General features: G+C 39.7%; 1 non-coding gene across 1 annotated transcript; it reads right to left on the bottom strand.

The window, feature by feature from the left end:
- Positions 1-12,700: 12,700 nt before the first annotated feature.
- LOC112761693 (small nucleolar RNA R71) lies at positions 12,701-12,808 on the bottom strand. Its single transcript, XR_003182076.1, has one exon. It is a non-coding gene; the product is annotated as a small nucleolar RNA R71 (small nucleolar RNA).
- Between the last annotated feature and the right edge of the window lie 5,103 nt (positions 12,809-17,911).

Genomic DNA, 17,911 nt, shown 5'->3' with positions numbered 1-17,911 from the left:
CATGAAAATTAGGATTAAAATGAAAAATATGAAGAAAAAAATGAATTTACCTCCTCCCCACCATCCTGGCGTTTGAACGCCCAAACGCTGAATGTTTTGGGCGTTCAACGCCCAAATGCTGCCTCTCCTGGGCGTTCAACGCCCAGCTGTTGCTTCTTTCTGGCGTTGAACGCCAGGAACTCCTTTGTCACTGGGCGTTTTTTTGAACGCCCAGGACGCTGTAAATCTGGCGTTAAACGCCCAGAAGATGCTTCTTTCTGGCGTTTAACGCCCAGATGGCTATCCTTACTGGCGTTCAACGCCCAGTGGATGCTTCCTTTGGGCGTTGAACGCCCAAAATAGACTTTTACTGGCATTTTCTTGACAGTGAGCTCTTTTTCTCTGTTTTGTGTGCAGAATCCTTCTGTAACCCTGTGAACTTATACAATTGACTCTTTATCTTAGATCAGTGAACTTTATATAAACAAATAAAATCAAGAATAGGGCAAAATGCTTAGAGGAAGTGATGCCCCATGGCTGGGTTGCCTCCCAGCAAGTGCTTCTTTATTGTCTTTAGCTGGACCTTGCTGAGCTTTTAATCTAGCTTCAGCCTTGAGCACTCTTGCTCAACATTGCCTTCAAGATAGTGCTTGATTCTCTGTCCATTAACAATGAACTTCTTTTCAGAATCAATATCTTGAAGCTCCACATAACCATATGGTGATACACTTGTAATCACATATGGTCCCCTCCACCGGGACTTCAGTTTCCCGGGGAATAGCCTGAGCCTAGAGTTAAACAACAGAACCTTTTGTCCTGGTTCAAAGATTCTAGATGACAGCTTTCTGTCATGCCACTTTTTTATTTTTCTTTATAAAGCTTGGCATTTTCGAAAGCAGTGAATCTGAATTCCTCTAGCTCATTTAGCTGGAGCAATCTTTTTTCTCCAGCTAATTTGGCATCAAAGTTTAGGAATCTGGTTGCCTAATAGACTTTATGTTCCAGTTCCACGGGCAGGTGGCATGCCTTACCATACACAAGTTGGTATGGAGAGGTCCCTATAGGAGTCTTGAATGCTGTTCTGTAAGCCCATAGAGCATCATCCAAGCTTCGTGCCCAATCCTTTCTATGGGTACTTACAGTCCGTTCCAGGATTCTTTTTAGTTCTCTGTTAGAGACTTCAGCTTGCCCATTTGTCTGTGGATGATATGGAGTTGCCACCTTGTGGCGAATCCCATACCGGACCATGGCAGAGTAAAGCTGTTTGTTGCAGAAGTGAGTGCCCCCATCACTGATTAGTACCCTGGGGACACCAAACCTGCTGAATATATGTTTTTGGAGGAATTTCAGCACTGTTTTAGTATCATTGGTGGGTGTGGCAATGGCCTCAACCCATTTTGATACATAGTCAACTGCCACCAGAATATAAGTGTTTGAGTATAATCGTGGAAAAGGCCCCATGAAATCAATACCCCATACATCAAACAACTCAATCTCCAAGATTCCTTATTGAGGCATGGCGTAACTGTGAGGTAAATTACCAGCTCTCTGGCAACTGTCACAGTTGCGTACAAACTCTCGGGAATCTCTGTAGAGTGTAGGCTAGTAGAAGCCACATTGGAGGACCTTGGTGGCTGTTCGCTCACCTCCGAAATGACCTCCATATTGTGACCCATGGCAATGCCATAAGATCCTTTGTGCTTCTTCTTTAGGCACACACCTACGGATTATGCCATCTGCACATCTCTTAAAGAGATAGGGTTCATCCTACAAGTAGTAATTTGCATCAGTAATTAATTTTTTTTTGTTGCCTGCTGTACTCCTTGGGAATGAACCTTGCAGCTTTGTAGTTTGTGATGTCTGCAAACCATGGTGTTTCCTGAATGGCAAACAAATGCTCATCAGGAAAGGTCTCAGAGATTTCAAGAGAGGGGAATGACGTCCCTTCTATTGGCTCTATCCGGGACAGATGGTCAGCCACTTGGTTCTTTGTCCCTTTTCTGTCTCTTATTTCTATATCAAACTCTTGTAGAAGCAACACCCATCTTATGAGTCTGGGTTTTGAATCCTGCTTTGTGAGTAGATATTTAAGAGCAGCATGATCTGTGTACACAATCACTTTTGATCCTACTAAGTATGATCTAAACTTGTCAATGGCATAAACCACTGCAAGTAATTTTTTTCTGTGGTTGTGTAATTTTTCTGGGCATCATTCAAAACACGGCTAGCATAATAAATGACATGCATAAGCTTGTCATGCCTCTGCCCCAGTACTGCACCAATGGCGTGATCACTGGCATCACACATTAGCTCAAATGGTAATGTCCAGTCTGGTGCAGAAATAACTGGTGCTGTGACCAGCTTGGCTTTCAGCGTTTCAAATGCCTGCAGACACTCTGTGTCAAACACAAATGGCGTGTCAGTAGCTAGCAGATTGCTCAGAGGTTTTGCGATTTTTGAAAAATCCTTTATAAACCTCCTATAGAATCCTGCATGCCCCAGAAAGCTTCTAATTGCCTTAACATTGGCAGGTGGTGGTAATTTTTCAATTACCTCTATTTTTGCTTGATCTACCTCTATTCTCTTGTTTGAAATTTTATGCCCAAGGACAATCCCTTCAGTCACCATAAAGTGACATTTTTCCCAGTTTAAAACCAGGTTGGTCTCTTGGCATCTTTTCAGAACTAGTTTCAGGTGATCAAGACAGGAGTTGAATGAGTCTCCATATACTGAGAAGTCATCCATGAAGACTTCCAGAAATTTTTCCACCATATCAGAGAAAATAGAGAGCATGCATCTCTGGAAGGTTGCAGGCGCATTACACAGCCCAAATGGCATCCTTCTATAAGCAAACACTCCAAATGGACATGTGAATGCTGTTTTCTCTTGATCCTGGAGATCTACTGCAATCTGGTTATAGCCTGAGTAGCCATCCAAAAAGTAGTAATAATCATGACCTGCTAGTCTTTCTAGCATCTGGTCTATGAATGGTAAAGGAAAATGATCCTTTCTGGTGGCTGTATTGAGCCTTCTATAGTCAATACACATGCGCCACCCTCTAACTGTTCTTGTAGGAACCAGTTCATTCTTTTCATTATGAACCATTGTCATGCCTCCCTTTTTGGGGACAACTTGGACAGGGCTCACCCAGGGGCTGTCAGAAATAGGATAAATAATCCTAGCCTCCAGTAATTTGGTGACCTCTTTCTGCACCACTTCCTTCATGGCTGGATTTAGCCGCCTCTGTGGTTGAACCACTGGTTTAGCATTATCCTCCAATAAGATTTTGTGCATGCATCTAGCTGGGCTTATGCCCTTAAGGTCACCTATGGACCACGCAAGAGCTGTCTTGTGTGTCCTTAGCACTTGAATAAGTGCTTCCTCTTCCTGTGGATTTAAAGCAGAGCTTATGATCACTGGAAAAGTGTCACCTTCTCCCAGAAATGCATATTTCAGGGATGGTGGTAATGGTTTGAGCTCGGGTTTAGGAGGTTTTTCCTCTTCCAACTCTGATTCGAGACTCACAGCCATGTTGATCTCTTCCACCAAAGAGTCAATAAGATCAACTTTCATGCAGTCTTTTGATGTGTCTGGATGCTGCATGGCTTTGACAGCATTCAACTTAAACTCATCGTCATTGACTCTCAGGGTTATTTCCCCCTGTTGGACATCAATGAGAGTTCGTCCAGTTGCTAGGAAGGGTCTTCCTAGAATGAGAGTAGCACTCTTGTCCTCCTCCATTTTTAGCACTACAAAGTCAGTGGGAAAGGTGAATGGCCCAACTCTAACAATCATGTCTTCAATCACGCCTGATGGGTATTTAATGGAGCCATCAGCAAGTTGGAGACATATCCGGGTTGGTTTAACTTCTTCAGTTAAACCAAGCTTTCTGATAGTGGATGCAAGTATTAGGTTGATGCTTGCCCCAAGATCACATAAAGCTGTCTTGGTGCAATTACCTTCTAATGTGCATGGTATCAGAAAACTCCCAGGGTCTTTAAGCTTTTCAGAATGACTGTACTGCATTCTTCAGTGAGGAGAACTCTTTCAGTTTCTCTCCAATCCTTCTTATGACTCAAGATCTCTTTCATGAACTTGGCATAAGAAGGTATTTGCTCAAGTGCCTCTGCAAATGGAATCTTTATTTCAAGAGTCTTGAGATAATCTGCAAAGCGAATAAATTGCTTATCCTACTCCTCTTGGTGGAGTTTTTGAGGATAAGGTATCTTGGCTTTATATTCCTCAACCTTAGTTGCTGTAAGTTTATTTCCTACAGAAGTGGTTGAAGAAGCCTTTTTAGATGGGTTGTTATCAGCACTTGTGTGTGTCTGATCCCTCACTGGCAATTGAGTGCCAGAGTTAGAAGCTGGAGTGACGTTAGACGCCAGCTCTTCATCTGTTCCTGGTGTTTGAACGCCAGAACTGTGCTTCTTTTGGGCGATCAACGCCAGATCCTTGCATGTTTCTGGCGTTGAACGCCAGTCCTGAGCATGGTCTGGACGTTCAGCACCGGCCTTCCACCCAACTTCTGGCGTTTTGGTGCCAGAATTATTTTTTCCTGGGCTCTTACTGTCCTCAGATAGATTTTGGGTGGTTTGCTCATTTCTTGGTTTCTTGCTGCCTTGAAGTGGGGTATTTAGTGCTTTCCCACTTCTTAATTGAACTGCTTGGCATTCTTCTGTTATTTGTTTTGACAGCTGCTGCTTTGTTTGCTTTAATTGTACTTCCATGTTTATATTAGCCATCCTTGTCTCTTGTAGTTTATCCTTGAATTCAGCTAGCTGCTTTGTTAGAAAATCCAATTGCTGATTGAATTCAGCAGCTTGCTCTGTAGGACTGAGTTTAGCAGTTACTGTTTTAGCCTCTTCTTTCATGGAAGGGTCACTGCTTAGGTACAGATGCTGATTTCTAGCAACTGTATCAATGAGCTCTTGAGCTTCTTCAATTTTCTTTCTCATGTGGATAGATCCACCAGCTGAGTAATCTAGAGAGATCTGAGCTCTTTCTGTAAGCCCATAATAAAAGATGTCTAACTGAACCCACTCTGAAAACATTTCAGAGGGGCATTTTCGTAGCATCTCTCTGTATCTCTCCCAGGCATCATAAAGAGATTCATTATCTCCTTGTTTAAAGCCTTGGATGTCCAGCCTTAGCTGTGTCATCCATTTTGGAGGAAAGTATTGATTCAGAAATTTTTCTGCCAGCTATTTCCATGTCCTTATGCTAGCCTTAGGTTGGTTATTTAACCACCTCTTGGCTTGGTCTTTTACAGCAAATGGAAACAGTAATAATCTGTAGACATCCTGATCTACTTTCTTATCATGTACTGTGTCAGCAATTTGTAAAAACTGTGCCAGAAACTCTGTAGGTTCTTCCTGTGGAAGACCGAAATACTGGCAGCTTTGCTGCACCATGATAATGAGCTGAGGATTCAACTCAAAGCTACTGACTCCAATGGAGGGTATGCAGATACTACTCCCATATGAAGCAGTAGAGGGGTTAGCATATGACCCCAGAGTCCTCCTGGACTGTTCATTTCCACTTAGATCCATGATGGAGAAAGGGAGATGATGTAAAATAAAAAATTTATTTTTATTTATTTATTTATTTATTTCGAAAATAAAATAAATTAAAATAAAATAAATAAAAATAGGTGAAGATTTTCGAAAAAATGAGGAGAGAGAAAGTGGTTAGGAAGTTTTGAAAAAGATATGATTTGAAAAAGATTTTAAATTTTGAAAAAAAAAATCTGAATTTTAAAAATAAATTTTGAAAATTCGTTTTAAAAATAGAGAGAGAAAAGATATTTTTGAATTTAAAGAGGAAAGAGAGAAACAATAAGATAGCCCAAGATTTAAAATTTTTAGATCTAATGCTCCTTGTTTTCAAAAATTTTGGAGGGAAAATACCAAGGAACACCAAACTTAAAAATTTTAAGATCAAGACACAAGGAAAACTCAAGAACACTTTGAAGACTCACAAGAACACAAGAACATGAAGAAAGAACACCAAACTTAAAATTTTTTTAGAAAACCAAAATAAAATTTTTGAAAATAAAAAAAATCAACAAGAAAACACCAAACTTAAAGTTTGGCACAAATTTATTCAAAGAAAAATTATTTTTGAAAAAGATTTTAAAAAGAGGATAGCCAATTACCAAGAACATAAGCACCACGCTCTAGCTAATTGAGTTATAAATTTTAAAGTGTTTTAACAAGGTATAAATAATAAAAGACTCTAAACCAAAAAGAAAAATTTTTTCTAATCTAAGCAACAAAATAAACCGTCAGTTGTCCAAACTCGAACAATCCCCGGCAACGACGCCAAAAACTTGGTGCACGAATTGTAAATCACACTTTTTACAACTCGTACCACTAACCAGCAAGTACACTGGGTCGTCCAAGTAATACCTTACGTGAGTAAGGATTGATCCCACGGAGATTGTTGGCTTGAAGCAATCTATGGTTATCTTGTAACTCTTAGTCAGGAAAACAATAAAATAATTCACTTATCAAATTTGATTGCAAGGAATAAAAGGGCAGAACACAAATTATACTTGTATGCACTGATGGAGAATATGTTGGAGTTTTGGAGATGCTTTGTCTTCTGAAATTCTGCTTTCCTCTATTTTCTGATTCACATACGCACGTCCTCCTATGGCAAGCTGTGTTTTGGTGGATCACCGTTGTCAATGGCTACCATCCATCCTTCCAGTGAAAAGGGTCCAGATGCGCTGTCACCGCACGGCTAATCATCTGCAGGTTCTCAATCGTACCAGAATAGAATTTACTATCCTTTTGCGTCGGTCACTACGCCCAGCACTCGTGAGTTTGAAGTTCGTTACAGTCATTCAATCCCTGAATCCTACTCGGAATACCACAGACAAGGTTTAGACTTTCCGGATTCTCTTGAATGCTGCCATCAATCTAGCTTATACCACGAAGATTCTGATTAAGAGATCTAAGAGATATTCATTCATTCTACGGTAGAACGTAAGTGGTTGTCAGGCACGCGTTCGTGGAGGAATGATGATGATTGTCACGTTCATCACATTCATATTGAAGTGCGAATGGATATCTTAGATAGGAACACGCATGTTTGAATGGAAAACAAAAATACTTGCATTAATTCATCGAGACACAGCAGAGCTCCTCACCGCCAACAATGGAGTTTAGAGACTCATGCCGTCAAAAGGTACAAAGTTCAGATCTAAAATGTCATGAGATGCAAAATAAATCTCTAAAAGTTGTTTAAATACTAAACTAGTAACCTAGGTTTACAGAAAATGAGTAAACTATGATAGATGGTGCAGAAATCCACTTCTGGGGCCCACTTGGTGTGTGCTGGGGCTGAGACTTAAGCTTCTCACATGCATGGGCTGTTTTGGGCGTTCAACGCCAGGTTGTAACCTGTTTCTGGCGTTGAACTCCAACTTGTAACCTGTTTCTGGTGCTGGACGCCAGACAGCAACATGGAACTGGCGTTGAACGCCAGTTTACGTGATCTATCCTTGAGCAAAGTATGAACTATTATATATTGTTGGAAATCCCTGGATGTCTACTTTCCAACGCAATTGGAAGCGCGCCATTTGGACTCTTGTAGCTCCAGAAATTCTATTCCGAGTGCAGAGAGGTCAGAATCCAACAGCATCAGCAGTCTTTTTTCAGCCTGAATCAGATTTTTGCTCAGCTCCCTCAATTTCAGCCAGAGAATACCTGAAATTACAAAAAAACACACAAACTCATAGTAAAGTCCAGAAATATGAATTTTGCCTAGAAACTAATGAAAATAAACTAAAAACTAACTAAAACATACTAAAAACTATATGAAATTAACCCCAAAAAGCGTATAAAATATCCGCTCATCACTACCTCAGAAGCTTCCAAATCCTGGACGCTTCCTGATTCCTTGTATCATAGGTACCATGACCTTTGAAAAGGCTCTGTGTGACCTAGGGTCAAGTATAAACCTCATGCCACTGTCTATAATGGAGAAGCTGGGAATTCTCGAGGTGCAAGCTGCAAACATCTCACTAGCGATGGCAGACAAGACAATGAAGAAGCCATATGGCTTAGTAGAGGATGTCTTGGTAAAGGTTGAAGACCACTACATCCCTGCAAACTTCATAGTCTTGGATGTTAGAGAGGATGAGGATGACTTTGTCATCCTTGGAAGACCTTTCCTAGCCACTGCAAATGCTATCATTAATGTGGCTAAGGGAGAACTGACTCTACAACTAGGGGAGGATCACATCTTGTTCAAGATGCCTCACCCCAGTTCTCCCTCTAATAAAAGAGAGATAATTGTACAACACCTAGCATTCTAACCCTCTTTTTCTGTGCAGAGCTTTGCAGAACCCCCAAACATCAATTCTAAGTTTGGTGTTGGGCAGCCATCAACAAGCCCTAAGCACAAAGGTACTAAGTTGAAAGTACCTAAAGGCTGGAGGGACAAGAAAGTCCCAACTGAAGGCCTCTCACCTGGCATAAGAGTTTTCTTCACTAAGAAATCAGTCATGCCACATACAGTGAGTCGTATCCTGTCTTTAGAGCATGTGGAGCTCTGATGAGCGGATAATTTATACGCTTTTTGGCATTATTTTTAGTATATTTTTAGTAGGATCTAGTTACTTTTAGGGATGTTTTCCTTAGTTTTTATGTTAAATTCACATTTCTGGACTTTACTATGAGTTTGTGTGTTTTTCTGTGATTTCAGGTATTTTCTGGCTGAAATTGAGGGACTTGAGCAGAAATCAGATTCAGAGGTTGAAAAAGGACTGCTGATGCTGTTGGATTCTGACCTCCCTGCACTCAAAGTGGATTTTCTGGAGCTACAGAACTCGAAATGGCGCGCTTCTAATTGCGTTGGAAAGTAGACATCCAGGGCTTTCCAGCAATATATAATAGTCCATACTTTGGCCAAGAATTGACGACGTAAACTGGCGTTCAACGCCAGCCTTCTGCCCAAATCTGGCGTCCAGCGCCAGAAAAGGATCCAAAACCAGAGTTGAACGCCCAAACTGGCACAGAAACTGGCGTTCAACTCCACAAATGGCCTCTGCACGTGCAACACTTAAGCTCAGCCCAAACACACACCAAGTGGGCCCCGGAAGTGGATTTATGCATCAATTACTTACTCATGTAAGCCCTAGTGACTAGTTTATTATAAATAGGACCTTTTACTATTGTATTAGGCATCTTTGGACGCCTGGTTCTTAGATCAGAGGGGCTGGCCATATCGGCCATGCCTGGACCTTCACTTATGTATTTTTAACGGTAGAGTTTCTACACTCCATAGATTAAGGTGTGGAGCTCTGCTGTCCCTCAAAGATTAATGCAAAGTACTACTGTTTTCTATTCAATTCTTCTTATTTCTCTTCTAAGATATCCATTCGCACCCAAGAACGTGATGAAGGTGATGATTATGTGTGACGCTCATCATCCTTCTCCCTTATGAACGCGTGCCTGACAAACACTTCTGTTCTACATGAATTAAGCTAGAATGAGTATCTCTTAGATCTCCTAACCAGAATCTTCGTGGCGTAAGCTAGAATGATGGCGGCATTCAAGAGAATTCGGAAGGTCTAAACCTTGTCTGTGGTATTCTGAGTAGGATTCAATGATTGAATGACTGTGACGAGCTTCAAACTCGCAAGTGCTGGGCGTTAGTGACAGACGCAAAAGGAGGGTGAATCCTATTCCAGCATGATCGAGAACCGACAGATGAATAGCCATGCCATGACAGGGTGCGTGAGCATATTATTCACTGAGAGGAGGGGATGTAGCCACTGACAACGGTGATGCCCTTGCATACAGCCAGCCATGGAAAGGAGTAAGACAGATTGGATGAAGATAGCAGGAAAGCAGAGGTTCAGAGGAACGAAAAGCATCTCCATTCGCTTATCTGAAATTCCTACCAATGATTTACATAAGTATCTCTATCCTTACTTTATGTTTTATTTACATAATATATTGTAGCCCATATGAGTCAACTTAACTGAGATTTACAAGGTGACCATAGCTTGCTTCATACCAACAATCTCCGTGGGATTCGACCCTTACTCACGTAAGGTATTACTTGGACGACCCAGTGCACTTGCTGGTTAGTTGTATCGAAGTTGTGACAAATTATGAATGTGACATCACAATTTCGTGCACCAAGTTTTTGGCGCCGTTGCCGGGGATTGTTTGAGTTTGGACAACTGACGGTTCATCTTGTTGCTCAGATTAGGTAATTTTCTTTTTGTTTTCTTTTCAAAAATTTTTCAAAAATATTTTTCAAAAATTTCTCCTTTGCTTTCGAAAAAAAAAATGTTTTCAAAAATAAATTATTCTATGGCTTCAAAATTTTTAAGAATGAATTCTAGTGTTTCATGGAACATGTTGAATCATATCTGGCTGTAAAGCCATACCCAAACTACTTTGGGATTGGTATTCAACTAATCACTCCAGCCCATGTAATTATATGTTGCAGCCTGGCTGGCTGTAAAGCCATGTCTAAATTCATTTGGACTGAGGCTTGCAATTGGTTATCAAGAGCAAGCTAGTTGGAGCTAATCCACCTGCTACTGTTCCTGATCTACCCGCTGTTGATCCACGATCACCTGCTGAAGCTTGGCTGGCCATTGGCCATGTCTAGTGTTTTGGACTGGAGCTTTCATTGAAAGCTTGGCTGGCTAGTGAGCCATGTCTAATTCCTGGACTAAAGCTTTAGACTAACATGGCAAGATTCCTGGAATTCATATTAAAAATTTTGGAATCCATATTTTTCCTTTAATTTTCGAAAAATATAAAATAAAAATCCAAAAAAATTAGAAAATCATAAAAATCAAAAATATTTTCTGTTTCTTGTTTGTGTCTTGAGTCACATTATAAGTTTGGTGTCACTTGCATATGCATCTTGCATTTTTCGAAAATATCATGCATTCATAGTGTTCTTCATGATCTTCAAGTTGTTCTTGGTAAGTCTTCTTGTTTGATCTTGATGATTTTCTGTTTTGTGTCTTTTCATGTTTATCATATGCATTCTTGAATTCTTAGTGCGTAAGCATTAAAGAATTCTAAGTTTGGTGTCTTGCATGTTTTCTTTGCATTAAAAATTTTTCAAAATTATGTTCTTGATGTTCATCTTGACATTCAAAGTGTTCTTGGTGTTCATCTTGACATTCATAGCATTCTTGCATGCATCACATGTTTTGATCTAAAAATTTCATGCATTGCATATTTTTCATGTTTTTCATAAAAATTTCAAAAATCAAAAAAATATCTTTCCCTTTTTCTCTCATCAAATTCGAAAATTGAGTTGACTTTTTCAAAAATTTTTAAAATCAAATTGTTTCTTATAAGTCAAATCAAATTTTCAATTTGAAAATCTTATCTTTTTCAAAATCTTTTTCAAAAATCAAATCTTTTTCAAATTTCTTAGTTATTTTCGAAAATTCTAAAAATATTTTTCAAAAATCTTTTTCTTATTTTTGTACTAAATTTTCGAAAATAACATAAACAATTAATGTTTTGATTCAAAAATTTGAAGTTTGTTACTTGCTTGTTAAGAAAGATTCAAACTTTAAGTTCTAGAATCATATCTTGTGATTTCTTATGAATCAAGTCATTAATTGAGATTTTAAAAAATCAAATCTTTTTCAAAACTAACTTCAATCATATCTTTTCAAAAATATCTTCTTATCTTATCTTTTTCAAAAATATCTTTTCAAAATATCTTTTCTAAACTTTCTAACTTCTCATCTTTTTCAAAAATTTGTTTCAACTAACTAACTAACTTTTTGTTTGTTTCTTAACTTTTTCAAAACCACCTAACTAACTTTCTCTCTCTCATTTTCGAAAATATCTCTCCCCTTTTTCAAAATTTCTTTTTAATTTATTAATTATTTTAATTTTTAAAACTTAATTTTCGAAAATTACTAACAATTTTTCAAAAAAACCATTTTCAAAAATCACTAACTCTTTTTCAAAATAATTTTCGAAAATTATCCCTTCCCCATCTCATTCTATTTATTCATTCATGTCCTAACATCTCATCTCACATTCCAATCCTCACAGTTGTGTTTCTTCCTTTACATCACATCCTTTATCTCCCCCTCTTCTTCTACTTACAAAGGGATCCCTATACTGTGGTATAAAGGATCTCTATTATTATTATCATTTTTCTGGCCATTCTTCCTTGTCATATGAGCAGGAGCAAGGATAAGAACATTCTTGTGGAAGCAGATCCAGAACCTGAAAGAACTCTGAAGAGAAAATTAAGAGAAGCTAAAATACAACAATCCAGAGATAACCTTTCAGAAATTTTCGAACAGGCAGAGGAGATGGCAGCCGAAAATAATAATAATGTAAGGAAGATTCTTGGTGACTTTACTGCACCTAATTCCAATTTACATGGAAAAAGCATCTCCATTCCTGCCATTGGAGCAAACAACTTTGAGCTGAAACCTCAATTAGTTTCTCTGATGCAGCAAAACTGCAAGTTTCATGGACTTCCATCTGAAGATCCTTTTCAGTTCTTAACTGAATTCTTGCAGATACGTGATACTGTTAAGACTAATGGAATAGATCCTGAAGTCTACAGGCTCATGCTTTTCCCTTTTGCTGTAAGAGACAGAGCTAGATTATGGTTGGATTCTCAACCTAAAGACAGCCTGAACTCTTGGGATAAGCTGGTCACGGCTTTCTTAGCCAAGTACTTTCCTCCTCAAAAGCTGAGCAAGCTTAGAGCTGATGTTCAAACTTTCAGGCAGAAAGAAGGTGAATCTCTCTATGAAGCTTGGGAAAGATACAAACAGTTGACCAAAAAGTGTCCTTCTAACATGCTTTCAAAATGGACCATCTTGGATATATTCTATGATGGTCTGTCTGAGTTATCTAAGATTTCATTGGATACTTCTGCAGGTGGATCCATTCATCTAAAGAAAATGCCTGCAGAAGCTCAAGAACTCATTGACATGGTTGCTAATAACCAGTTCATGTACACTTCTGAAAGGAATCCTGTGAGCAATGGGACGCCTATGAAGAAGGGAGTTCTTGAAGTTGATACTCTGAATGCCATATTGGCTCAGAATAAAATATTGACTCAGCAAGTCAATATGATTTCTCAGAGTCTGCATGGAATGCAAGCTGCATCCAACAGTACTCAAAAGGCATCTTCTGAAGAAGAAGCCTATGATCCTGAGAACCCTGCAATAGCAGAGGTGAATTACTTAGGTGAACCTTATGGAAACACCTATAACTCAACATGGAGAAATCATCCAAATTTCTCATGGAAGGATCAAAAGCCCCAACAAGGCTTTAATAATGGTGGAAGAAACAGGTTTAGCAATAGCAAGCCTTTTCCATCATCAACTCAGCAACAGACAGAGAACTCTGAACAAAATGCTTCTAATTTAGCAAATCTAGTCTCTGATCTATCTAAGGCCACTGTAAGTTTCATGAATGAAACAAGGTCTTCCATTAGAAATCTGGAAGCACAAGTGGGCCAGCTGAGTAAAAGGATCACTGAAATCCCTCCTAGTACTCTCCCAAGCAATACAGAAGAGAACCCAAAAGGAGAGTGCAAGGCCATTGACATAAGCGCCATGGCCGAACCTGTGAGGAGAGGAGAGGACGTGAATCCCAAGGAGGAAGACCTCCTGGGACGTCCAGTGGTCAATAAGGAGCTTCCCTCTGAGGAACCAAAGGACTCTGAGGCTCATCTAGAGACCATAGAGATTCCATTGAACCTCCTTATGCCCTTCATGAGCTCTGATGAGTATTCCTCTTCTGAAGAGAATGAGGATGTCACTGAAGAGCAAACTGCCATGTTTCTTGGTGCAATCATGAAGCTGAATGCCAAATTGTTTGGCATTGATGCTTGGGAAGTTGAACCTCCCTTGTTCATCAATGAACTAAGTGATCTGGATCAACTGACATTGCCTCAGAAGAGACAGGATCCTGGAAAGTTCATAATACCCTGTACCATAGGCACCATGATCTTTAAGGCTCTGTGTGACCTTGGTTCAGGAATAAACCTCATGCCCCTCTCTGTAATAGAGAAACTGGGAATCTATGGGGTGCAAGCTGCTAAAATCTCACTAGAGATGGCAGACAGCTCAAGAAGACAGGCTTATGGACAAGTAGAAGATGTATTAGTAAAGGTTGAGGGCCTTTACATACCTACTGATTTCATAGTCCTGGATACTGGAAAGGAAGAGGATGAATCCATCATCCTAGGAAGACCTTTCCTGGCCACAGCAAGAGCTGTGATTGATGTTGACAGAGGTGAAATAGTCCTTCAATGGAATGAGAACTCCCTTGTATTCAAAACTCAAGGATCTCCCTCTGCAACCATGGAGAGGAAGCTTGAAAAGCTTCTCTCAAAGCAGAGTCAACCAGAGCCCCCACAGTCAAACTCTAAGTTTGGTGTTGGGAAGCCACAACCAAACTCTAAGTTTGGTGTTGAACTCCCATATCCAAACTCTAAGTTTGGTGTTGGAGAGTCTCAACAAAGCTCTGCACATCTGTGAGGCTCCATGAGAGCCCACTGTCAAGCTATTGACATTAAAGAAGCGCTTGTTGGGAGGCAACCCAATGTTTATCTAATTCTTATTTTTATTATTTTTCATGTTTTCTTAGGATCATGATCATGTGGAATCACAAAATAAACAAAAAAATCAAAAACAGGAACAAAAAATAGCAGAAGAAAAATCACACCCTGGAGGAGCATGGTTCTGGCGTTCAACGCCAGAAATGGCAGCAAAGGGGCGTTGAACGCCCAAAATGGGCACCAACCTGGCGCTGAACGCCCAGAGTTGTGTGCAAGGGCATTTTACATGCCTAAATTGGTGCAGGGATGTAAATGCCTTGACACCTCAGGATCTGTGGACCCCACAGTATCCCCACCTACCTCATCATCTCTCTTCCCATTCATGATCATCCCTTCTACTTTCCATTTACCACTCACATCCATACACCCACTACCTTCAAAATTCAACATCTCTCTCCCACCCAATCCCACCCATATGGCCGAATACACATTCCCATCCATCTCCTCCATATCTTCTTCTTATTCTTCTATTCTTTCTTCTTTTGCTCGAGGGCGAGCAACATTCTAAGTTTCGTGTGGTAAAAGCATAGCTTTTTTGTTTTTTCCATAACCATTGATGGTACCTAAGGCCAGAGAAACCTCTAGAAAGAGGAAAGGAAAGACAAAAGCTTCCATCAAGGGTCTATAGCTCAGTGGTAGAACATTTGACTGCAAATCAAGAGATCCCTGAGATACCTCAGGGGATACATTTTCTTCCACACAATTATTGGAAGCAACTAAGGGTGGAACATCAAGAGCACTCCATCATCCTTCATGAAATCAGAGAAGATCTAAAAGCAATGAAGGAGGAGCAGCAAAGACAAGGAAGAGACATAGAAGAGCTCAAGGACATCACTAAGGTGGATTCATTCCTTGTTCTTATTTCTTCTGTTTTTCGTTTTCTATGTTATGTGCTTATCTATGTTTGTGTCTTCATTACATGATCATTAGTAGTTAGTAACTTTGTTTTAAAGATATGAATGTCCTATGAATCCATCACCTCTCTTAAATGAAAAATGTTTTAATTCAAAAGAACAAGAAGTACATGAGTTTCGAATTTATCCTTGAACTTAGCTTAATTATATTGATGTGGTGACAATGCTTCTTGTTTTCTGAATGTATGCTTAAACAGTGCATAAGTCTTTTGAAGTTGTTGTTTAAGAATGTTAAATATGTTGGCTCTTGAAAGAATAATGACTAGGAGACATGTTATTCGGTAATCTGAAAAATCATAAAAATGATTCTTGAAGCAAGAAAAAGCAGCAAAGAACAAAGCTTGCAGAAAAAAAAAAGGGGCGAAAAAAAAAAGAATAGAAAAAAAAATAGAAAGAAAAAGAAAAAGCAAGCAAGAAAAAGCCAATAAAACCAAAAGGCAAGGGCAAATAAAAAGGATCCCAAGGATTTGAGCATCAGTGGATAGGAGGGCCTAAAGGAATAAAATCCTGGTCTAAGCGGCTAAACCAAGCTGTCCCTAACCATATGCTTGTGGCGTGTAGGTGTCAAGTGAAAACTTGAGACTGAGCGGTTAAAGTCAAGGTCCAAAGCAAAAAAAAAAGAAGAGTGTGCTTAAGAACCCTGGACACCTCTAGTTGGGGACTTTAGCAAAGCTGAGTCACAATCTGAAAAGGTTCACCCAATTATGTGTCTGTGGCATTTATGTATCTGGTGGTAACACTGGAAAACAAAGTGCTTAGGGCCACGGCCAAGACTCATAAAGAAGCTGTGTTCAAGAATCATCATACTGAACTAGGAGAATCAATAACACTATCTGAACTCTGAGTTCCTATAGATGCCAATCATTCTGAACCTCAATGGATAAAGTGAGATGCCGAAACTATTCAAGAGGCAAAAAGCTATAAGTCCCGCTCTAAAAGTTGTTTAAATACTAAACTAGTAACCTAGATTTACAGAAAATGAGTAAACTATGATAGATGGTGCAGAAATCCACTTCTGGGGCCCACTTGGTATGTGCTGGGGCTGAGACTTAAGCTTCTCACGTGCATGGGCTGTTTTGGGCGTTCAACGCCAGGTTGTAACCTGTTTCTGGCGTTGAACTCCAACTTGTAACCTGTTTCTGGTGCTGGACGCCAGACAGCAACATGGAACTGGCATTGAACGCCAGTTTACGTGATCTATCCTTGAGCAAAGTATGAACTATTATATATTGTTGGAAATCCCTGGATGTCTACTTTCCAACGCAATTGGAAGCGCGCCATTTGGACTCCTGTAGCTCCAGAAATTCTATTCCGAGTGTAGAGAGGTCAGAATCCAATAGCATCAGCAGTCTTTTTTCAGCCTGAATCAGATTTTTGCTCAGCTCCCTCAATTTCAGCCAGAGAATACCTGAAATTACAGAAAAACACACAAACTCATAGTAAAGTCCAGAAATATGAATTTTGCCTAGAAACTAATGAAAATAAACTAAAAACTAACTAAAACATACTAAAAACTATATGAAATTAACCCCAAAAAGCGTATAAAATATCCGCTCATCACTACCTCAGAAGCTTCCAAATCCTGGACGCTTCCTGATTCCTTGTATCATAGGTACCATGACCTTTGAAAAGGCTCTGTGTGACCTAGGGTCAAGTATAAACCTCATGCCACTGTCTATAATGGAGAAGCTGGGAATTCTCGAGGTGCAAGCTGCAAACATCTCACTAGCGATGGCAGACAAGACAATGAAGAAGCCATATGGCTTAGTAGAGGATGTCTTGGTAAAGGTTGAAGACCACTACATCCCTGCAAACTTCATAGTCTTGGATGTTAGAGAGGATGAGGATGACTTTGTCATCCTTGGAAGACCTTTCCTAGCCACTGCAAATGCTATCATTAATGTGGCTAAGGGAGAACTGACTCTACAACTAGGGGAGGATCACATCTTGTTCAAGATGCCTCACCCCAGTTCTCCCTCTAATAAAAGAGAGATAATTGTACAACACCTAGCATTCTAACCCTCTTTTTCTGTGCAGAGCTTTGCAGAACCCCCAAACATCAATTCTAAGTTTGGTGTTGGGCAGCCATCAACAAGCCCTAAGCACAAAGGTACTAAGTTGAAAGTACCTAAAGGCTGGAGGGACAAGAAAGTCCCAACTGAAGGCCTCTCACCTGGCATAAGAGTTTTCTTCACTAAGAAATCAGTCATGCCACATACAGTGAGTCGTATCCTGTCTTTAGAGCATGTGGAGCTCTGATGAGCGGATAATTTATACGCTTTTTGGCATTATTTTTAGTATATTTTTAGTAGGATCTAGTTACTTTTAGGGATGTTTTCCTTAGTTTTTATGTTAAATTCACATTTCTGGACTTTACTATGAGTTTGTGTGTTTTTCTGTGATTTCAGGTATTTTCTGGCTGA

Source organism: Arachis hypogaea, chromosome 16 (genome assembly GCF_003086295.3).
Source record: "Arachis hypogaea cultivar Tifrunner chromosome 16, arahy.Tifrunner.gnm2.J5K5, whole genome shotgun sequence".
Classification (NCBI taxonomy): Eukaryota; Viridiplantae; Streptophyta; class Magnoliopsida; order Fabales; family Fabaceae; genus Arachis; species Arachis hypogaea.
The sequence above is the reverse complement of the archived record's forward strand: the minus strand, read 5'-3'. Positions and strand labels throughout refer to the sequence as shown.